This window comes from Xiphias gladius, chromosome 7 (assembly GCF_016859285.1).
Source record: "Xiphias gladius isolate SHS-SW01 ecotype Sanya breed wild chromosome 7, ASM1685928v1, whole genome shotgun sequence".
In the NCBI taxonomy this organism is placed as follows: domain Eukaryota; kingdom Metazoa; phylum Chordata; class Actinopteri; order Istiophoriformes; family Xiphiidae; genus Xiphias; species Xiphias gladius.
The window spans coordinates 28,628,703-28,652,624 of NC_053406.1; the positions used below are offsets into that span (position 1 = coordinate 28,628,703).

At 45.5% G+C, this 23,922-nt stretch overlaps 1 long non-coding RNA gene across 1 annotated transcript in view; it reads right to left on the reverse strand.

Moving 5' to 3' along the window:
* LOC120792212 overlaps window positions 1-22,980 on the reverse strand; it is a 95,355-nt gene extending 72,375 nt beyond the window's left edge. The window contains exon 1 of the long non-coding RNA XR_005707784.1: window positions 22,938-22,980. This is a non-coding gene — a long non-coding RNA (uncharacterized LOC120792212). The remainder of the gene's footprint in view (window positions 1-22,937) is intronic.
* Between the last annotated feature and the right edge of the window lie 942 nt (window positions 22,981-23,922).

The following is a 23,922-nucleotide window of genomic DNA, read 5'->3' on the forward strand; positions in this document are numbered from 1 at the left end:
CACTGAAGAGACACGGTGATGTGTGCTGAGTCTTTCCTTTCCTTCGGTCTCATTTCTGACCTTTACAGGAGAAACAGGAACGCAGGCATCAAGAAGAAGAAGAAAAAAAAAAAAATTAAAAAGGCTGGAATTCTGCCGCAAAATTTCAACATTCACCTTAATTAGGGGCCTAATTAGGAGACCTGTAGGTAGGGACACGCTTCAGAGGAGGAAACAAGTTGGGAAATTATGTTTTTGGACTCTATACAACATGAACCCCGTCACTAAGATGGGCTCTGTGTTTATATGATAGGTAACGACTGGGACACTTTTTCCACGTGCTGTCCAAGAAAAAGGGAGGGAGGGCTCATTCTAACAGTACAGACAGCGGAGGGAGGGGCGGTACATGGGCGTTGGACAGATACAGTACGGGCAGATGTTGATAAAAATACGTTTATATATTAGGAAAACATACCAGGAACCTATGTGAGATGACGCATCACCTTGTCACAGCGAAGACCCACTGGGACATCGCTGCATTGCTTCTAGGTTGTGTGGTTCCCGCAAAGCACTGGTTCTCCGCCGACTTTTTTTTTTTTCCTTCAAATTTTGGCCAATCTGTACAGACGTCATTTACATTTTGCTGGTGAGCCGGCTCTACATAAAATACGGCATCTCACATGTTGAATATCAGCTGGAAATGGGGCTTGGTGGCATCTCGGTAGTTTAACTGGGCTGTAGCACTAATCAAAATGCATTGATAAAAGGATACAACCATAAAACCTGTAGACTCTAATCAGGCCTTTATCCATCTGGTCCTACTTAATGCAACATATAGACAAACGCGAAAGTGACCGAGGAACTTCCAAGAGACCGTAAAATCCACAAGATCTGCCTCCGCTCCGTGAAATCGGTTTCATTGCTATTAATCTCCGTTACATCTGCACCTTCAGTCTAACACCACACTGGTGTTCTGGGTGGCAGTCGACAAACGTTCGACCAGGGGACGGCGGATTAGAATCGCGCGATGAATCCATCACCGCGCGGCGGAGAAGGATGAGGCGATGATGATCATTTCCCCGCCATACATCACAGGGCTAATATAGTTTGAGCACTGCTGTGTCGATCTTAAAATGTCAGAGGAAACATTTAGTCCAAGTGACATTTGTCCACTGTAACACTGCCGACAGTGAGCTAGCCTCACTTCGTCAGTCTGAACCAAAATGCCGAAGACGCCCATGTGACATTATATCCTGATGTTCTACTAACTTTTCCTAATAGCAGCCTTTTTCACTTTCTCTCTTCATGTCTCACTTTCTGACTTCTTCCATCTTTCCCAGCAGCAACTTTTGACTCCGCTGCGACCGGTCTTCCGTATCAAATCCTCTACCCTCGCCATCCACTACCTCACTTCTGTTTTTACCCGCCTCGCTTCCTATCTACTTCAAACTCAGCGCTAATCCAGCCGAGCCTCTACTTATCTCTTCCAGTTCGTCTTGTAATTGATCCATATTGTTTTAGTCATACGTATAATTGATTTGACATTTTATTGCCCCAGGGAAAAACTATCCGGCCCTTAACTGCCATCAAATCAAGATCAAATATGAATAATACATATGAAAACTTTGAGAAGTTGAATATCATTAGATTGTGGCCAGAAAATACTAGATTTATGTATGTGAAGTGTCTGCATATAGTTTCAATATAGCAGTGATACCTAAAGGACATTCAGTGCCGTGATCATGGGCACCAAAGTGAGGAAGAAAGGTATGAGGCAGAGTTGAGTACCATCAACCTCTGATCACAGTACCGAACGTCCTCTCAGGTGAAACTCAGCCCTGCAGGTAAAGAACATTGTCAAACAGCTATAACAGCTATTACCGCTAACACCGGTGGATGTACTGTCTGAACTTGTTTTCTTCACAAAAGGGTGTTATTGTAAAGTAAAAAATAAACATGTATCCGAGGAATCTGCTTCGTCATTGTAGTTGTTGCAGTGCGGCGGTGCCTTTGAGCTGTCCTGGGTCTTACAGCTGGTCCTTCACTCCGTGGAGAACCATATATTCGCTTATGGCGCTCGCGAAGGATTTGGATTGTTCGCTTGTCTTTGATGCACAAGTGCAGGGGAAAAACCCGCCGGAGGTTGATGACAAGGGGGGACGCTGGATGTCAACAACTGGCCGTCCCCACCTCACCTTCTGACCACACCAACTCGGCACCCTCTCAGTTCCCGAACCTTGTGAACCTTGCACGAGTCTGGCGTGGACCCTCATCAGGAGGGATGTTGGTTTAGTTCCCCGTATGTCTGCTGTAGCCCTGGAATGGTGACAAAGTGCTTCCTGGATGCGTGATTGTGATGCTTGGTAATGCATTTTAGGTGCAGACCGGAGCTGAAAAGTCTCCACTGCCTCAGCTCAATAATGGAACCGACAAAAAGCTCAGTGGCTTCAGGGGCTTTTAATGCCGGCGTTTAAATTCCCTGCGAAGCATCTAGAGATGCACCCTGATCCAATCCTCTGGATAAGTATCGGTGCCGACGGCGACCACGTATCGGCCGTACGGTAAACCCGGGGAAACCCCCGCACACTAGGGTGCAGTGAAGTTTACCGATAATGAATCTGGGGAAAAAAAAGACCACGGGTGCCAGATTAGGATTTGGTGTCAGCCAGTACCCTGGAATTTGGACTTAGAAGTTGACTGGTGCATCCCTAAGCAACACTAGCCAACCCTACTTACTATCAGAAAACGTACGTATAGCAAACACAGCCTGTCATGTGTGATGTGTGTGAGAAAAAATAAATAAATAAAAAAATAAATCTCGGCCTGGAGCTCTAAATGAAGAGGGGTTCAGAGATGACCAGAGCAAACTGGCCCCAGATGGAGGTTGTGACACCAATTGAAGGGAAGGGGATGAGGCGTTGATGTCTTTCGGAGTCAGGCCTCTGGCAGATAAATGGCTCCAGGTTTCTTTCATCAGCCTCAGAAACACAACATCTGCTTCTTATCGTCTCTGTTACATGACTCACCGGCTGCAGCAGGTCACTGCTCTGCACTTCACATTCACTCACGTGTGTGTGTGTGTGTGTGTCAAGTCTACCTATTTCTGCTCGTGTGCGTACGGATAATAGGTCGTAGGATACTTTCATATACAGTACACACTGGATGCTAGGTGCGTGTTTGTGTGCGCGGCATCCATCTGTCAGTGTGACGCATTGCCCCAGTCAGCAGCAGTCTCCCCTTCACACGTCATTGGCTGTCGCCGTGAGACCAGGACTTATTCAGCCAGTTAGCTCAGAGCGAGACAGTAGTGAGGGGACCTGCTGTGTAAGCTGCTGGCGTGTTTCGAAATGTCAGCGGCCACGATCAATGGCTGCGATGCATCGGGAGGAAAGTCAGGAAACAGATCACATGTCACCGCACTGTAATATGTCATCGTATCGTTGACTGAAATCTCTGCAGTTGAGCTGTTTGGACACTGCGGTGACACAGCTGCCAAATGGAGAGTCACGCCGAGTTCAATTATTGAGTCTGGGACCGTTAAGTGCTTCACGGAGAACACAGCGGAAAAAAAAAAAAAAAAATTACAACACCACAGTAAATACAAGAGTCAGGGCGAGTAGGCTAAATGGACCGGAACGCACTGTACCGACAAACACTTTAGACCCTAATCAAGTCTTAACAAGTCTAAACTTTGACCACCACGCGTTGGCTCTCGACCATCTGCACCTGTTGTTATGCTTCATATTAGACAGATTCTGTAAAGTTTGTCAAAATACCAAACACCGAAAGCTGGCACTGAAAACACGTCCAGATCTGTGATCTAGTTTACTTGTGCTTTCATTAGGCAGGTCCTGATTTCAATGGGAATTTGGCCTTTTCTAGACTCTGGTACGTCTGCATGTGTTTTGAAAACATTGAACATTTGAGAACTTTGGCTTTTTTTTTTTGGGGTAAAATGTTAAAAACAGGTTTTATAGAAAACCACGATAATATATTTCTCCAAATAAGGTACTAATAGCTACTTTATTATCTCGATAAAATGTGATTCTCTTTTTCTTCTCTGTGATTATAATACATGGGAATGGAACTTCATCCATACACGATATCATAATATAACCTCTATGTTTTGGTGTCTGTGTTCTCTATCACTGAAATCACAACCTCTCACAGGTACGAACTGTGTTGAACTGAAAATTGTCGAATGTCTCTGACTGTTGATAAGTGGCTATTAAAAGGCGCTTATTTAAAACAAAAATTCTCTTTGCTGCTTTTTTGAGGGGTTCCGCCTCCGTCTGAACCGTGCAACCGACTGACACGTACTGCTAATGTCAGCAGAGGGAGAAAACTGCGTGGAGAAGTTGCCAGAGGACACGCAAGCGTCATCAAATGCGGACCGTCTCCCTTCGGCTGAAGCTGTTGTTGTCGAATATGAGACCAGACAGTTGTTTGTCTATTAGCGCCGCTAATCACACTGGGACATCCATGTCAATAAAACTCATTACATGAAACGAGCGGCTCATCAACCGGGCCCTGCCCTGCTTATCAGCACAGCCAGGTCCAATTCATCAGTGACGCGTTCGTGAAACATCATCATCTTTTTAAATCACAGTGTGGGCCGGCCTGTAACTGATTGCATGTAACGGACAGAGTCTAAGCCGATAAGAAAATTAAACGTATTAACACTACTGAGAACAGCTGCTAATAACATGAGATAAACTTGATCTTTCGGTTTGCACGTTTTAATTGTCTTTATCAACGATGATTTACTGTTTACCCTTGTGAACCAGGCTGGTTTCTCTTGGTTTTGTCTTCCTTTATTTCACAGGCTCATGCGACGGCCCCTTCAGGTCCCAACATGCCTTGGCAGGCCTTACACATTGTTCCCCTCAGGATAAGTTAGGCCTCTCAGCGATGCCCTAATCCGGCGTGCCAGTTGCGCTCAGCGGGTTCTAGGGCACAGCGCGGGGGAGCCCGGGCTGTCGGGCGGGCGTCAACGGGCCGCCGTCGCTGCGGTGGTATCTGACTTGTGAAGAGGCGGCACAAACACACTGACGTACAAAGAATTTTAGATTTTAGAACAGCTTTAGACCAGGAAATCCTGTCAGACCTGTAACATATTGAAAATATAATCAGTGAACTGGCATTTAAGTAAAGGTTAAAATCTAAATAGAAGTTTTCGCTGACATTTTGTTCAGTTTTACCGGGCATTTAGATCATTCACCATAATCACACTTACAGGGCTACGCTGCTTTCAGCTGCTCCGACTAGCTTGCAGATCTCCTGCTAGCTGAGCTATGGACCCTCCATGCGTCTCCTGGCCGACATTCCACATTTACACATCCATCCTTCAGATTTATGTCAAATGATGCATTTCATCATACTACAATGCAAGAAACGATGGGTTGCAAGTTTGTTCATTTATAAATCACACACTCCTAATGCCTGTGTTGTGATAATTACTAGACAAGACTTTCACGTATCGTGTCAGAGCCAGTCTGACGCTGCTGCTTTGACAGTGAATAACCTCCACATTTGGACGAACCCTCCCACCACGGTAATGACCATCAGCAGAGCTTTTTATTTCTTGCATCGATCAACAGACCGTGATCTGTGAGCTGCAGTTTGACGGGAGTGAAAAGCAGGGGTATGATGTTTTTCTCCAACTGAGCGCTAAGGGTTGATTAGTGGATTTAAGTTTTCAGTCGCTTTAAGGCCACGGGAATATTTTCTTCATGCTCAGGGTGCTGACTCTCTTATTTTGATTGTGTTGGTGGTGATCTGGGACTTCACACTGCTCTCATCGCAGGGTTTTTCTGAATGGCAGCAGCTCGGTTACCAAAACGTTCAATTCAAATTAAAGTGACACAAATGGGATTTGTTCAGATGTGGCTGTGTCGTTTGGAGACGACTCCTCGAGTCGGACGCGCGTCTGCCCTGCAAAGCCACTGAACCGAAAGTGCATGTTGCCATGTAGGATCCAAAAATGATTCAATTTTCATTTTACATTTCAAGGCTGAGAGTGCGGCGACGAGTCAATGCTTCCAGAGATCGTATTCAAAACATACAGAAGCTCAACCGGCTAATTAATTGGACTAATGCAGCTGTGTTGTGTGTGCAAGCTGCACTGCGCCGAGGTGCGTGTCTGTTAGCTTGTGGTACTTCTCCGTCGCTGCTGTTGTCACACGTCAGTGTGCCGATGCCAGATGTGTCAGTTAGTGTTTGAAGCCTATTAACAGCGTCAGATGTGATCAGCGGCAGCTGGACAAACAGCGACGCTGACAGTATGTTGCCTTCAGCCAGAGACACAAATCTTCACGTGAAGCTGTTAGCTCGGCAATTCCTCCTCTATCGATCCATGTGAGGTCTTTTTTTTTTTTTTTTTGCCCTCTGCCTGCCCCCGCAGAGGAGGGTCAGAGGTCAATGTCAGCTACAGAGAGGAAAAAAACACCCCGGGGGATCTACTCGGTCGTCTGAAGGCATCCGTCTATCAGTAAGATATAGCAGTAATGAAGGTGCCAGTTTTGTGTGTATTGTGCTGCTGAAACAATCCGTCTATTAACCGATTGGCCGATTGACAGAAGGCTCTGATTGGAACAGCTGTGCTGAATCAATCAAAGTAAAATGTCAGCCACACTGAGCTAATGAGTGGATTCGACGTCTGGTTTTATTCTGTTTTGTAACTCTGTAAACTGGACAACTCTACGTTTTGTGTTTGTTGGACAAAAGACATCACCCTGGGCTTTTCACACACACACAGACACACACACACACTTCCTTGATATACTATTTGACTTTTAGAAACTACAATCTAACGGACAGATTTACTGGCAGTTAGTTTGTTTCCCCTGAGGCATGACCACGAGGATTCCCTAACCTCAACGTGTTATTGTAATCACCTCAACGGATGCACGTCGTGATTGTCACTATTGTCGGCCCTCTACACAGTAGCAGTGGAGCACCTCACCGTAGCGACGCGTCCCGTCGAACCGTCTGATACGTGCATCGTGCGCCCGGGCGAGCTACAGACGCGACGGTCCATGGCGCGACTGTCGGGGCAGTACTGTGCTTTTGGAGCGGCGACTGGCTGCCGATGTCAGTGCCACGACACCGCTGGTGAGTGCGGTGGTCTGGTGGACGGCAGGAGTCGCCGATTAAGGTACAGAATTTACACTTGTGCGTCAAATGCACGGCATATTACCAGAACTATCCCTACACAGCGTCATTGTGATTTCTTTACATAGATATATTTATTCTCGTTCGGGCCTAGCTGTAGTTTTAATCGCTTTTTTTAAATTTTTATTTTCTCTTCTTTTCTCCTCCAGCTTCTAGAAACCAGGTTGTGTTTCTTTAACAGCTCGAGTGTCTGTATTGTTTGTGTCTGACTTATTTGATGTGACTCGGCTGTTTGGGATTAATACGCTATCAGAAGTACATGTTTAATAAGAGCAGGTGTGTGTTTTCACAGCTTTAACTGTCACTTTGGTTTATGAGTTGAATTTCAGAATAAATCACAGCAGATTTTACAGGCAGGTTTCCAGGGTCCGTCGGCAGGTGAAGCAACAGGTTCTCTCTCTCTGTTAATTTTCGTCTGCGGTCACTTTACCTCCGGGTGGCGTCGAGCCAGGTTGGCCCCCCCATGGTGGTTGTGTTACGGTGGTAACTGACTTTTTCATGAAACTTTATTAGAAGCATTAGTTTGAAATCCAAAATAGCTATGCATGTTTACTTCAAAACAGGTCAGGTGCTCCATCTCCATCGGTGTTGGCCTCCGGTTATGCGACCCGCGTCCACATACGCAAAGGAAACACGCTGTTTCAGTCCAACGCTTTCAGCATTTTTTTTTGCCTGCTTTAGTTAAAGAAAACATGTATATGCCTCGAATTTGTGGTGAGATCGAAACTGATTGGGTGTAGCTTTCCTACGGCCCCTATTTACCCCACGTCTGTTCACGGCAGCCTCGTCTCCCTGCACTGTAAAAAATAACAATTGAAACAGGTAATACGGGACTGTATTTTGAAAAGACCTGACAGAGTCCTGCAATAAGGGAGGTTGTACTGAGGCTGTGAGGTGAGGGCTCCGACAAAGAAAAACAAGCCAAAGCTAAAAACGCAGCGTTGTAAAATTCCACGGCTGGATAACTCCTTAGTGGGAGAGTGACAAAAGGGAACGAGTCAAGGAGCAAAACAATGAACATTCACACTTGTTATGCAAACACACACACTTCCATTAGAAGAGAATACTAGTGTGCGTGAACTCGACTGCTAATTAAATTGCTGCAAGTGACCGACCCCGCTGACTGCGAGGAAGCCAGAAGGAACAGAAATCTTTCCCGGTCGATTCGAGTGGAGGGAGTTCCAGCAGGAATTTGACCCAGTGCAGCTAGCTAGCTAGCATCGCTTGGCAGGTAGCTGTCAGTTGGGTCAATACTTGGCTGTGTTTCTCGGTCGGCTGTCCAGAGGCTGCGTGCTCCCATTACTGCTATTCAAAGACTGCATTTGCTCCCCTCTTTTTCCAGGCCGGGACGCAGTCGAGGCTCTGGCACTCTCCTGATCACTCGCCGTTTCTCTCCAAACTCTTATAATTCTTTCCCCCCTTCTCCTCCGCTTCTTTCCTCCTCAACCTCGTCACTCATACTGTGCAAAATACGACGGACATCCCCACATTTCTTTTGCAGCCAGAGCAAAGCCTACATTGGGCTTGTTGAAACAATCAATAGACCTGCACAGCTTAATTTGTCACAGACTGCAGCTGGTCCGGAGTAACCGAGTCACGTGTTCCTCTGTTCATTCCCCGTTTCTTCTGTAACCTCGACAACTACCCATCTTATGACTTGCAACCTACCGAATCTGTGTTTTCTGCGACAGCAGTGTAAGGCTGTGCTCGTTTTGACTGCTTGGAAACACTTTGGCTCCACCGTTCAATCACCCGTTTTCCCCTCACCATTAGCTCAGTCCGTGCAAACACAAAGTGTCTGAGAAATTAATTTGCGGTCAGGCTCGGTTGATTTTGTCTCACCACAGAGGAAATCCTGGCACTGCACAGCCCGGATCTTCATGACCCCGCCTCCTGCTCTACCCCCTGCTCCCTTCCCCGTAATGACAACAATTTGCTGCTCCTCTGCCCCACAGCTATTAATCCCTAAACATCTGAGCCTGTGCTTAACGACTGCTAATTCCTACCCACTGTAACCTGCAGTGAAATGAGAGATGATGATGTGCGCTCGCTTCTGATTTGTCACACACAGGGAAAACGAGCTGCGAGAGACGGATTTTTGCTTCTGTGTGTGTGTGTGTGTGTGTGTGATGGCACCAGACTAGACCAAAGTTTGTATCAGAGAAACGTGGGACCCGGAAATACCTACACACGCCCCCTGGTTGAGGGATTCACTCACGCGTTGGCGTCATGAGTGTCCAGCGGGACGAGCAGCAGGAGTGGCCAGATCATGAGACTTTACGCATTTCGCTGTTTTACCACATAAGCTGAACCAGTTATGACACGGAAGTAAAACCAGAAACTGAAGCGGGGCATCTGTCGATCATACGTTTTCTTGCTGCTATAACAGACATTGATCCAGCCACGCGACCGGCTCTAGTTGATGGGTGAGTTGCTATCAACACAATAGAAAAACAAAAACCAGACCTATCCTGTAGAAAAGCCGGACTTTCCCTTGAATTACAATTGGTACACAGAGCTGTGTGTAACGTGTAGGCCTGAGACTTGTGGATATTTTCATTATCAATTTACCTGTTTTGTTTTTGATTAATCGATTAGTCTGATGCGGCAAAGAAAAAAAAAAAAAAAACGCCCATCACAAGTTCTGAGAGCCCGAGGTGATGTCCTAAAGCGTCAGCCCTGATGGTCTGGCGGTTTGAGGAATCAAACCTGGAACTGCAAAATACCTGGTTTTGAGTTTGGTCAGGTACATTCGTTGCACATTACACTCTCCTCTTATTCTCCGTCCTCTCTCCTGTGAAAATGTCAAAAGTACTTGAGAAACGAGAAACAACAGGCAGCGAATCTTCACATCTGAGGAGCTGAAACGACTGACTTTTATTTTTTATTTTTTCTTGATTGAACAACTGCAACAATTAACTGATTATCAGAATTGTTGATTTTTCTGTTTCTGTTTCGGAGGAGCTTACTGCCTTGGTCCCGTATAAAGTGTGTGTGTGTGCGCGTGTGCGCCACAGCGGTGTCAGAGTATTGCAGCCTATCAGAGCTAAATGTGAAACATGGCAGTGCAAATGGGCTGAGAGACAGAAATGATGAGAGCAGCCATCAGCAGGCAGAGAGACAACAATTACCACCCAGTTCCAGTCTCACTCTCCCTGGAATGACTGCGTCACTGGCTGAATGTGCACCACAGATTTCACCCCAGTCTCTACACGTCAAGTGCAAACGACACACAGATTTCTTTCACATACATTCTGTACAAATAATGTAAAAAATTCCACAGTAAATTACCCACCATGTCACGCCAATCAGAGTCGATGTGACAACTGTAGTCCTGTTTTAGAATCTATCAGTGGCTAATAGATAATTAACTCGCAGTTGAGTTCCTTGGGGTTGCACACCATTTACCTTCCTCTCCTGCAGTGAGCCTTACAGAGGCTGCGGTAAAGACTCTGAAAAGGCACCACTGAAAGCGCTGAGAGCACTTTGAGAGCAGATTCAGGAGGCTCATATGTGTGATAAATAATTCAGGGCCAAGTCTCCAAGTTTGAGTAAAACGCAGTCGGTTTATCCGTTGTGAAACTGCCGCGTAAAATACCGGAGTTGGGGGTAATTCCTAAATCACGTGGTGCCCCCAGATGATTCCAAGGCAAAGAGAATATGGCTGCAAACATGCTGATGACCACTTAAACCTCCCCGAAGCACGCAAATGCTATTACCACCACTCTATTATGTTGTCTGGGCAAAACATTTACTTATCTCGAGGGCGTCAGGGAAACAAACTGACAGAGACAGAGGAAGCAAAATCAATGTACTAATCCGGGACGATGGAGCCAATGTACTATGAACATAAGGTATCGCAGGATATGAGCGGGGCCATCAGGTAATCTTTGAGTTACCAGCTGAGCCTTAATAACTGCTCTCGCAAAGCTAGTTATCAAAAGATGGGTATCCCCAGATGTTCCCATGCCGCCATGAGCTCCTGGATAAGCAGTGTTAATTTTGTTGATGAAACCTATGGCGAAAAACAATCAGTCACAATCAACCTGTTTTTTCATGACAAAAACAAGACGACAGCTGAATAAAAAGTAACCTCTGAAAATGAGAACGGTGACGGAATGTATTAAGTTGTTCGTCTAGGAATAAAAACTAAACAATAACGTGAAAGACGGACAAACGGACATGTTTTAGTGCAACATCTTGTTCAACAACCTGAATCCGCGGAACCAAACACTGTAGCTCCTGATTAGTAAAACAGTTTCCTCTGCTGCTCACAAGATGATTTAGCCGCTCGACCTGTTGCACTTCTATGGATAAGAAACACCTTCAGAAGTCACACGTGTGTCAGTATTTGTTTTCTGACGTTAGCTGTTCTAGGCAGAAACAGATTCGGGGACTAAATTCATCCACGAATCAGTGAGAAGGAAACAGCCGAGGCAAAACTACGCCGACACGCAGGCAGCACGCCGACGTTCAGAGAGAGACGAGCTGGTGGAACTATCAGGTGCTGTGGGTGTGGAGGTCACATTAAGTCGGCTGTCGTCAGTGTTTTTAATCGGGAGGAATTTCCAGGATTCATGCGGGCGGTCCATCGAAAACCTTCCTCTAGATGTTGGCTACACAAAAATCCAAAAATAAAAGAGCGGTGTTTTAGTGACCGTTGAGTGAATCCAGCCTCCGAATGACTCGCTCCTCTGCCGGGACCAGCACAGGTAGCGGCGGCGATGGCGGGTCAGCGGGAAGGACTGTACTGGATTAGATCAGAGACCGGAAGTGCTAAGTGGATTTACTGAGGTGAACCGGTTTGTACTACCGCAGAGCAGACTGACGCGGACGCCTCGCGACAGAGACGCCTGTAGCCACAGTAACTGTACACAAAGATGCCGACAGCTGTCGCCTCGAAATGCAGTGAAGACATAACGAGTAAAAATGGGAAAATGAGACAAACATGTCGGTGACGGAAACCAGAGACTGCCAATCATAATCTTAAGGAGATGAAATTTAATGAAATTCATTCAGTGCAGGGGAAAATGTATGTAATGTTTCAGCAGGATAAAAGCTACAGAACAGAAGCAGACAACTAGAAAGAGGCAGCTCAAAAAGTGATAAACTATCAAACAATAAAAGCAGCAGACTTAATAATGTAATTAAATCCGACATTTAAAAATGTTAAGTGGTAGAGCGGATGTACGAAAGTGGATTGCTGACATTAATGCTTCTTATGTCGAAAGATGGACTAACTCTTGTGATGGATAAATAAAAGCAGACATTGCATGAATTAAAAAAAAAAAGACTAAGAGGCCGCGTCAGTGCTTGTATGAAGAGCTGATGTGCAGATATTTTAGGAGAGCTCAGCACTGCCCCTCATCAGGCCACAGTGGCACATTAGTGGCCCAGCTTCTGTTTTAAAGTCGCCCCCCCCCCAAGCTGCAGTGGTGGGAGGAGAGGAGACAGCAGTAGGATATAGGTGTGCTATGTAACGTTATGTAATTATGAGATATGTAGGAATGTGATGGTTTTTCTATTATGATCTTAGAACGTTTTTAATGGTTTTGTATTGGTTTCATATTAGTTATCATATTCCTGTATTTTGTGGTGTTCGTTAGCGTGTTCTTTCCAGCGTTTTCCACCGATGACATAAATGCAATTTGCACAACACTCGTCGGGAATTCTGTCAGGAATTCCACCGATATACAGCCGCAAATTTCATCCAATTACCGACGACTGGAAGTGCAGCCTCCCGCTTCCAGCCTCCTGCCAGAGCATGTGTGAGAAACCCGTTCTGAAGAGTGGACAACCAGCGTATCTGATAAGAAATAATCGTGAGAGTCTGTGAACTTCACTGTACAGTCGGTGAAGGACCTTTTGAATTGTCTCTGGCTCCGTTGAATTGAATATTTGTCAGTTAATTGAACAGCGCTGCTCTATTTGTCCAGAGAAATGATTTGTCAGGCAGCCGACAGCCGGACGTGAAAGCCTGGATTAAGCCCAAATTTAACCAGATTACCTGTTTGATACTAGGCAACAAAATGCGGCGCGACCCCCGGCCTCAAAAATAACAGCAAATCTGTTGTTAATTCAACGTACAGAGTACTACGTGCCTCCCTTTCTGTACTGACGTGCAAAATATAACGCCAACAACTTCACCGTGGATCACAGCGTCCAGTCGGACAGCTTCCAGTTCTTAAAACTCCCACGGGTCGATAAACACGCGTCCATATTCAACGAGCTGCTGCCAAATCGTTTTCACAAAAGCCAAAACCGACAAAGCTACAACGACCGGATTCGTCACAATTAGCTCAGAGATAATATTTTGAAACAGCACGGCACCCATTGTGATTCCCAATCCCTCCTAATCCGAACCCTCCCTACGGCGGCGGCGGCGCGCGCCAGGCCGGCCCCTTTATTTCTGCCCAATAAAATGGCCCAACAGCACTGCCGTCCCGGAAGCCCCCACGGTTGCCATGGTGGTTAATGAGGCTCGTTACGATCAAAGGCGCAAAGAAGACTGTTGACTCTCCAGGGGAGGCGAGCGGAGCCCGGAGGAACGCAATTAAGGATGAGGCAGGGATCCTCCGCATACCTGATGTTACGCTAACGAGTGTGGATGCGGCTACAGGACGCACAGCAGCTTCAGGAGGCCCGATCACTATCTCCGTGCAGGAACGCCTGCACGTGTGTGTGTGTGTGTGTGTGTGTTTCAGAGAGGGAGAGGGAGAATTAAACAGGCGGTGTCCTAATGTAGCACAGAGCATGTCGTGCGTGTATCTGCGAAATAAGCCCCAACACGTGCAGGCAGACCTACAGCAGGTGTGTGTGTGTGTGTGTGTGTGTGTGTGTGTGTGTGTGTGTGTGTGTCCGTGTCCCCATTTTATCTCTGCCCGTGTAAATTGAAAGCAACGAGTGGGCACAGAGGGAGACGAAATGGATAATAGGTGCTCTCTGAAGGCAAAAAGCTCACCTCTAATAACACAGACTGATGGTTACAATTACTATAATCACTAACAGATTTAGTGTAACTGCCATTTTAATGTTATTTTTTTATGAATTGCAGAAATAACTTTGAAACAGAGCACATTTAATTTAATTACATACAGAGTTCAGTTATTGGCTTTGTGTGCGGTTTCTCGGAGGCAGCGGGGACGTCCATTAGGAGACGTGTTTGCTAAACAGGGTTTCTGCTGCTCTGAGTCCTGCGTCTTCTGGTCTTTGTAAAAATAATGGGGGCAGTTATCGATACAGTTGTAGTAAATTCTAACTTCTAGCACTTTTCAAAACAAAGTTACAAAGCGTGTTACATGGTGTTGAAATATTAAACACCATGTAAATGTGGTAAATCTCGACGTTGGCAAAATGACTTTGATTTTTGCTTTTTCTCTTGTGAAATACTGGATACTTTTCACCTGTCCGTGTCTGTGGAAATCCCTCGAGTGAAACGAAACATCAAGGAAACCTCCCTCTCCAAACTCGGTAGAGGACACAACCCTGCGATCCGTGACCTTTTATAATGGTTCCTATTTAAAACTTAGTCAAGAGTCGTTCGACTCTGAGCCGCGGGACAAAGTTCTTCATCGGTTGCCCCTGAGTGCCCTTTACTTCAACCAAAAAACAAAAAAAACAAAGCAGGGATTTATTAAAAACAGCCCTGCAACGTTACTTTGAGGATAAATAAATAAAGTCCATTCTTTGCCAAGTGAGGCCCGAATGCAGAGCTAAGAAAGAGAGAAAGGTTCCTCATCGACCTGATCAACGAGGGATGGTTGTAGTTATAGACAGAGCAGCGAAGTCACACAGACACATCAGATGAATCATGTCAGTGCTGATCTTTAATCAACACGTTGTTTAGTCACTATAATGCCATTCTCTCCTGTTGTTTCACTGATCATCACACTGCCGCCGCCGCTTCCTGTCTAACCGGACCTGTGGTAAACAGCTGCTACTGCTCGTGTTGACGGGTTCTCTCCACCAACCCCGCGGCTTCCTCCTGTTTTTTCTCGCCACACTTTGCGATTGGCGTCACTCGCCTACCTCATTTAAAACCTGCGTGTTGGGTTCCGTTTACGTGAAACCTTCAGTCGGCAGAGGCGTTTCTTATTCGACAACCTACCTAAACAAAGCAGATTATTTGTCTGTGTCTTCCAAAACCACCCGTGTCATTTCAACACCATTATTTGTCGGGCATACGATGTCACACTAATTCTACCTTTGCTTCTCACTGATTGCAGGAAATACACATGATATTGCTCCTTTTTAATGTTTGACGAAAAATTTCCACGAAAGCCCAAAATAACGATTATTTTCACTATCAATGAATCTACTGATGGTCTCTTATTGGACTGCTTGGACTATGAAACGTCGGCACATTGGATAAATCCCTGTCACTAGTCCCCAGAGTCCAGATTTACATCGTCGAATGTCTTGTTTCAACCGATCAACGGTCTAAAGCTCCAAGATATTCAGTTTCCTGTCGTAAAAGAGTAGACAACAGAAAATATGTACCTTTCAAAAGCTGAAATCCATTCATTTTTGTCAATTCGAATAATTGATTATCAGAAATCGTTGCCGATCAATGACAAGTGACAAATCCTTGCAGCTATTGTCTCTGGTCGGGGTTTCTGGGAGCCACCTGATATCAGGATCGTCTTAAATTCACAATCTGACAAGCGCGTCGCGCTGATCTACGGTAAACGGAAAGCATTTAGGTGGCACTTTTATCCAGGGCGCGTCACCATTTTGCCCCTCATCCACCCACACACACACCGTCCCCCGGGTCAATGATCGCCCGGTCCAGCGGCTCTGCCTGCTGAACCGCAGCCCTCTCCCGGCTACACCAACATTAAGCAGTGTCAGAAAGCAGAAAAAGAACAAAACCAGCTAATCCCACTGGGACGCCGAGACAGATGACTTATCGTCTCAGTGTTCAATGAGCTGATAACGGTGTGGTTTCATGTCTACAAGAGGGTAATCAGGAAGATCGGGACCACTGGAGAGACATTAAAAGACTAAATGTCATGTTGCCATCAACTTAATGGAATTAAAGAAAAGGCTCAAGTGAGGTTTAATTAGCGAGCGGGAATCACTTAACTCATGCTGTAATTTTTTCTTCATACTGTGTGAAACGCAAAGCTCGCACCATGTCAAACACACACACACACACACACACACACACCCGAGTCAAATTATGTACTGCTGCCTTCAGATGGAGCTCATGAGGTCCTGTTCCCAACATGGGAAGTCAAGTTCATAATGTGTGTGGCGCTGAGGTGGTTTAGTTCATGGACACACTGCTAGTTGACTGACTTGTGTCTTTGAGTTTCAAAAACATTTCATAATTGCGTTTTACGCATTTAAGTTCAGTACAAGTTCTAATTCGAAGAAGTTTCTTTGTTCCCGCCGGGGCAATTAAAAGGCATGTGCAGCAGAGCACACGCTCACAGACACACACGTAATGTATGTCAAGGTGCCACCACGAACAGGATTGACAACCAAAGAGATTAAAAAAATGAATAAATTAAATACATAAAGAAAATCCCTCCCCGAGTCATGACGAGCACATCAGCGGTCCCCCTTGTAAAAACAGTAGACACGACACTGCTCGCTTACACTCAGGTTTATTGCTGATACGAATATGTCGGGGAACGCAGTCACATTGGTTCAGACTAGAAATGGCGAGTGAACGCCTCTCACCCGTACCCGCAGCAGCACGCCCCCACCAACGCAAGGACCTCGGGGTTTTTTGACACGGTGCTGGCGGCGGGTCTGAACATGGACGTGGACATGCGTATTTATGACGTCGACATCACCTCCTCGCCAACACTGAGACGACGGCACTAGAAAAAGTGCCTTGATTCTCTCGGGTGGGCAACGTTGATACACATGCAGAGGGAAAGACAGAGCGACAGTTGCACAGATGAAGAGAGAGAGACAGGGAGAGAGAAAGAGACATACGAAGGGGGACGGACAGTGAGAGGGGTCACGCAGGTGCTGTAACGGATCGGCGGATGGATGTTGTGTTGCCAGTTTGGAAAGCTCCACAGGATAATCGGTGTCAGGGTCCAGTTGAAGAGCCTGTCATCACTCGGTAGCGCAGGCTGGGAGACCGTCTCAGAGAACAAAAGGTGGACCGGGACAACGATAAAGACCTCGAGACGGACTTGAGTAATGACACGGTCAGATCATGGACTAATCTTTTCAGCGGCGAGTCCGTTTCTATTTTTAGGCCACAAAAAGAGAGGTTTGGTCAAACTGTTCTGTCTCCTCCACCACGGAGGGAAGGTGACGGGATGAAAGCAGCAGAGGTTTCGCCAATAGCAGTTAGACAGCGGTTGTGAAAGGACACGCTCGCAGTGACAGATCCACAGAGGATTGTCGCCAACCCCTGAACCTTAGGGAGATTTTTGGCCCCTTTGAGCTCATGGTCTGGTTTTACAGCACCTTTACTGGCTGGTTCAGTCTCTCTATTTCCAGCAAAAGAAGAACGCAAGCTCCGATAAAGCCTCTGTTCACTGCTTGCTCTTTTCTTTTTGCTCATGCTACAACTAGTCGGTTTCGTTTTCTTACAGTCTTACGACACTCCAGTCCAAGTCGTTGGTCCGCAGCAGTTTCAGCATCGGACGCCGTGCGTTACCGTCAAACCCTAAACATAAAACATAGCTTAAGAAACCCCCCACCCCCCCAGGGATGAACAAATACCATCTGCCACGAGTACGTGTGGCTGAAGACAGGCTGCACACAGGGATCGGTTTAGTTTGAATAAACTTCAAAGAACACAACAAACTTTTAGGACTTAAAATAAATCCACTGGATTCGATTCAAGAGAACAGTACTGGGACTGTCTTACTGGAACTCAATCAAATATTGTATGAAGGGAGACTATTAGAGGTTTGAAGTTTTCTTTCAAGCTGTGAGGGGAAAAAAAAAGAAAAAAAGTTACTCTGCTGTTGTGCTACAAGTTCAAAGAAAATGTCTCAGGGGAATTTTTTCTGCACGGTCTGAAAAATAAGACGAGCAAACATTTGTTTTAGATATAATTTAGTTATTTGGAACACAGGGAAGAAAAAAAACACAATACAGAAACGCTACTTTATATTAGATGAACACAGTATTCAAATGCACCAGTCCACTGGCCATACTGGTTTGACATGTAAACCATAATGCACAATACTGAGAGTTCATTTCCGTTTAACCATAAATGTCTGGGGATACCGTGCTGCAGACGTTCCCCCCCCGTCTCTCACTATCGGTCCCTCCCATTATTCTAATCTGTCCTGCCCTAGTCACAGGTCACGAGGAAAGACTCACACCTGCTTCAGGTAGGTGCACACGTTAAGTCACACCTTAAATCTACGCTGTAACTAACTAGCACGGTGCCACCACTTTCTAGAAAGGAACTCCCTCACCGCGTTCAACATAAGCTGCGTTTGAACGTCCACACAGCTCGTGCATCAGGCTGCATCCGGCTGCATCCGGCTGCATCCGGCTGCATCCGGCTGCATCCGGCTGCCGAGTCCAGAAACGCATAATTCCAAAACGCAGAGAATTGCTTCATAATCACCTTAAACGTAGCCCATTTGCTATTATTCTGTTATTCTCGGGATGCTGGACATGCAGCACAGAGGCACATCAACAACTGTCTGCTGGTGTAAGATTTCCCTCATATGACCGGTCTGCTGTCTGATGCCACCTGTGTTTACACTTGCAGGAATCTCCCACTTTGTTAGAAAGAGTAACAATAGTAAAATATAGTAAGAATATTAGGGGGTTTTGTTTTGCTAATTTCATCAGATCGGTTTAGTTTTGATCTAGTCGATTTAGTTTGGTTCTCTTTTTTGTTTTTCCTGCTCTCCACAGCCCTTGGTAACCTTACTGTCAGAAAGGGGCTGTACGAATAAATAAACTTCTCTGAGACACCAGAGACAAATGTGGTGTTTCCATATTGTTGCCGTGAAGCATCATATAATCCATCTGTTTTCTGTTCAAGTGGCTCCCACTGGTCCCACGGAGCAACCTTACAGTGAATGAATTGTTTCTCTCTTCGCTGCTGCATCTTTATTAAAGATGTCCACGTACTAAACTGCTCTTTCTGAATGTTTTTGCTCACGTATCGGGGCTTGTTATCGTTAACTGACCTTTGTGTAACAGTGACGCTGCAGTTTCCAGTCTGGTAGCATGATATTGCACAAAACAGGTTGATGGCGCAGCGTCTGTGCGACGACTCAATTTTCAAAACAGAGTTTACGGCAAAAAGAACGAAAAGAACAAAAAGCAAGGCTTGTTTCTATCGGCCAGTCCCGCAAATTAGCAGCTTGAACGAAGTTGAAATTTGGCCTTCATCCTCCAAGAGCTCACGGAAAGACGAGGAAATGCATTCTTGACGTCGTCCGTTGCATTGGTTTGAACCGAGGTGGGTGAGATGTGGACTGGTTCAAGTGGGACTGTGCCTTTGGCTGGTTCAGGCCCATTTCCGAAGCCGCTACAGAAACAAAACACCATCACCTTCCTCCACCGGTTTTTCTCCTACGTGTCTCCCATGGGTCACGTTTAAAAACACTGCTATGTGCTAATTTGGTGCTGTGCCGTCCATCTGGTAAAAGCTGCCACTCTGTAGTCAACTCCCAGGACTCACTTCAGAGTGTTGTGTAATGTTCTTGCAGAGCCGTTCCCTATTTTCGCGCCGCTACGTCTCCACGACGACACCTGCACCTCCACGGACAGTACGTAGGCCACTCCGCTCATTCCAGGAGCGGAAGGCGGCAAAACACAGACATTAAGCAGGTCCACACTTGTGTTTGGCCCATGGATGCGTCACCACAGACAGAACATATTCTCAATGTTAAGAGCACAAATATACACGAGCTCACGCGTCACGCGTACACCCCACAAACTGTAAGCGGACTCCGCACGCGTAAGCACACGTGACACAAACTGCACAGAGTCAGGCGGAGGTTTGCCAAGAGCCACAGGCGCAGTGTGTGGAAGACACTACTGCTGTTGCTCATGTAAACAACCAGAGTGTTAGAGATTTTACTAGAGCGGAAGACAGCGGGGGAGAAGGGGAGCTCAAGAACTGAAGGTGGGGCAATGAAGAGATGATCTATCGCTTCCTTCAGCCGAGAGTAGTTGTCTTTTATTTGGGGCCGTTTATGGTAAGTACACCGTTAGGGTTGTCCATGAACACAAGGGGACGTTTTGGACAAGGTGGTAAATCCCCAGCCATCACACACACACACACACACACACACACACCGGGAAGTTTGTGTGACTCGCTGGCTGGTAAATCAGGCAACTAATGGTTAATACCTGCCTGGCCAACGACCCTGCCGCAAGCATTTAGCGGCTCTGACCAATGAGAACAGCTGAAACTCGGTGCCGAAAGAAAAAAAGAAAACTTTTAAAAAGCTTTAATGCAAGTCCCTCTGCATCAGTGCAGCAAAAACATGCCAAAATAACACATTTTAAGTCATTTGGCAACATTTCGGCGCGTGAACCACGGGGAGATATTTTCAGGGAGCACAATTTGTAATGCTACAGTCTAGAGAAGGACGAAATCTGAAATCATTTTACCGCAGTAATCTACGTGCCTGCATTAGTTATGGGTATCAATTAGTACTAAAAATATATCAACCAAACTCCTAAAAAAAAAAAAAAGCAGACTTCCATTAGACAGACATGTCGGAGCTTTCAATTCACTGCTCATTCAACTGATTAACTTTCCTCACGGCGATCAATTAAGCTTTATTTTTTATCTTTGAGCCATAATTAAAAATGGGTCGTTACTTTTGTAACTTAACGCTGTTGTAAATGAGAATTTTCTTCAGTGGCCATTTTTCTGATGTGAAGATGACGAAGATGAAGTCAAGTGAAACGGGAGCTGGTCCTCTGTTGTCGCTGCCTGTCTGGCCGCCGCCTCTATCAGTCTAAACAGCTTACGTGTTGAGCTCAGGTGTGTGTGAGATGTACTTGCAGAACGAAGTCCTTCCTGTCCTTCTAAAAACAGCAGGGACGGTCGGCTCATAAATGATGATCACGTTAAATCGTGGTCATAACAGCGGTACACACACACACACGTTTCTGACATGGCGGAGTTACAGCGTCGATGCGACCACACGAGAACATTTTCCCATCATGGCAGCATCGCACTGTGATCGCAGACTGATGGGCTCCTACCTTCACTCTTCTGACAGATGTTTTAAATCCCGGCAGCCTACAGAACCAGCAGAATCCTGACCTGAGAGTCCCTCTGAACCACCAGCGCAGGACTGGTGGCACTGGGCTGCGTGTAGATAAAGAATTTTAAGGCCGGTACTTGTAGATAACAAATTGACTTCCTCTGGATTGTGTCTAGATCTCAAAAGTCCTCAATATTACCGAAACCTACAAAGATTAGACATCGAACAAAGAACAACTATTTTCATCAAAATGCTGGTTTTCTTTTGAGTCCTCACAGTCAAAAAAGCATCACATACTGCACAACTCAGTGAATACAGAGACACCACACTGGATAATATGTAGGCAAGACTAGAGCCACATCGCTAACCAACGCTCCAAACCTTTCCTGAACCAAGACACACACACACACACACACAACTATTAGCCTGGCTACGATATGCTGCCATGAGCATGAGTGAGTAAAAAAAGAAAAAGAAACTGAGGAGAAAAGGTTAAATAGGGATGAAGTCATGAATGAAGGGATGTGGGCAGCATATACAGTCGAGAGTGTTTGACAACATATTATCAAATCTGAACCCAGCATCAAGTCTTAAACTGAATCCTTTCCAGTTCCTTAAAGTTTTTCTTTTCTTTTTTTAATACATTGTGATTGCACGTAGTCAACTTAAATAACTTCAGAAGTCCCTCGTTTAACGTGCGCCTCCCAGCCGGGGGTCACCCCATTTTTATTCGTCCCCTGGAATCACTTTGTCGCCGGTGCTACTTGCGGCGCGTTTGTCCGTCTGGTTGTGCTGCGTGCGTTTGCAGCGCATGTGTTGTCAAATTGACGAGGACGTTCTCTTGATTTGCTAGCGTTTTGTCTATTTCCAAGCGTTTTCTTAAGTTGCAGTGCCTTGAGCTCTCCCGGCCACCGTAGTTATGGGTGAACAGTGATGAACTATAAACCAAGACTGACAGCACATAGTGCTTTTTTTTTTTTTTTTTTTTAACCGTCTGTTTTTTAAACAGTTTTTAAAAAAACGAACTCTCTGGTTGTGATGTTGGCGGTGCCAAATCCAGTGGAAAAAGTCAAACATTTAAGAAAATAATCTTAATAAAAACAGTGGGCAGTGACTGGATCGAAAGGCAAACGGTCAAAGCTACTGCGAATGATTATGTCACAAACATTTCAGGCGCATCGGTTGTTCATAGAGGAAGTCCTGACTGGCTCTGTTTTAATCCCACAGCGGAAAGGTGCGGATGAATGACTGCAGTTCCACTTCCAGATAATGTCCACTTTAATCTGGTAGCGTACAGATGTCCACCAAACAGACAGATATTGAACTGTCAGTGGTCGGCCAGGTGGATAAGTGGTAGCTCCACTAGAGGATGCGCCAGCCATCTGCCTTTCAGGGTTTTAGTCAACTCAGTTTCGTTTTTTTTCCCCATCCTCAGTCCTCACCGTTCAAACGGAGTTTCTCTGTATCTGTCTCTGATGCAGAGCCGGGAACAACAAAGTACAGATTCCACATACCGTGTCTGCGTTGGTGAAGAAATTTCCACTCTAAACTAATCTGTGGGTTTTGGTTTTGTGTTTCAAGTAAATTTCGAAAAGGTGTTAAAGTTAATTCGCTTACCTTTCTGTCATCTGGTCGCCAGGTCAACCCTTCCTGACACCTGAAACAAGAACAGAATTGAAGATTTGTGAATTTGTTTTCGTAACTTTTGTTGTACAATATCACTGCAGCGGTGCATTAGTTGACTTTCGGGTACATTTCACACATTATTAAATGTACGAATGAATGAATGTCAACGAATCCCATAGAAAGACCAAACCCAACAGTGCAAGTCTCTGAAGGCTTTGACTTCCCTCCCCTATCCATGACATTCAGCCCGGAGCCTCCTGGATCCTACTGAAGACATAAATCTTCAGTAGGATCCAAAACACCTCAATAACTCTACTTTTTTTTAAGGCTCAGTAGTTTTCCTAAAAACAGCTCGTCACTAGTTTTCAACAAACATTACTCAGGCAGGAGGAAATAGTACGTTTTTGCAGGACTATTTTCAGTGGCAGATTAATATTAATCCACATTTGGTGCTCTATTGAGTATTTGAGGCGGCAGGACGGTGTGTATGTGTGTGTGTGTGTGTGTGTGTGTGTGTGTGTGTGTGTGTGTTGGATTGAGTCTAATTAAACTACAGTGTGTGTTCGTGGTGATGAAGGAACAAGTCACTTGGACAACAACGGAGCTCTATGGTTCAGAGGAATGAGATGCATCAGGCTCCGGATGCACACACTATACTTTTTTAGTAGGATACATTCATTGTTGGAGTTGTTGACAAGAAAAATACACAAAAACAGACTTGTATGTTAATTTGCAATTCGGATTTGTCAGGTTGTAACGACTAAATTATCAATTGATCGAAGAAAATGTTGACCAGATCTTCCAGTTGTGAAAATAGCTATTATTTGCAATGCAGATAATACAGAGGTGGATTTTCATGCTGCTGCACAACCACAGGTTGGACTAACATAAATCCCAAACTGCAGGATATAAACAGTATTCTAACAAATTAGACCCTGTCTCTACACCATCTCTCAATCGTTTTTATTACAGCAGT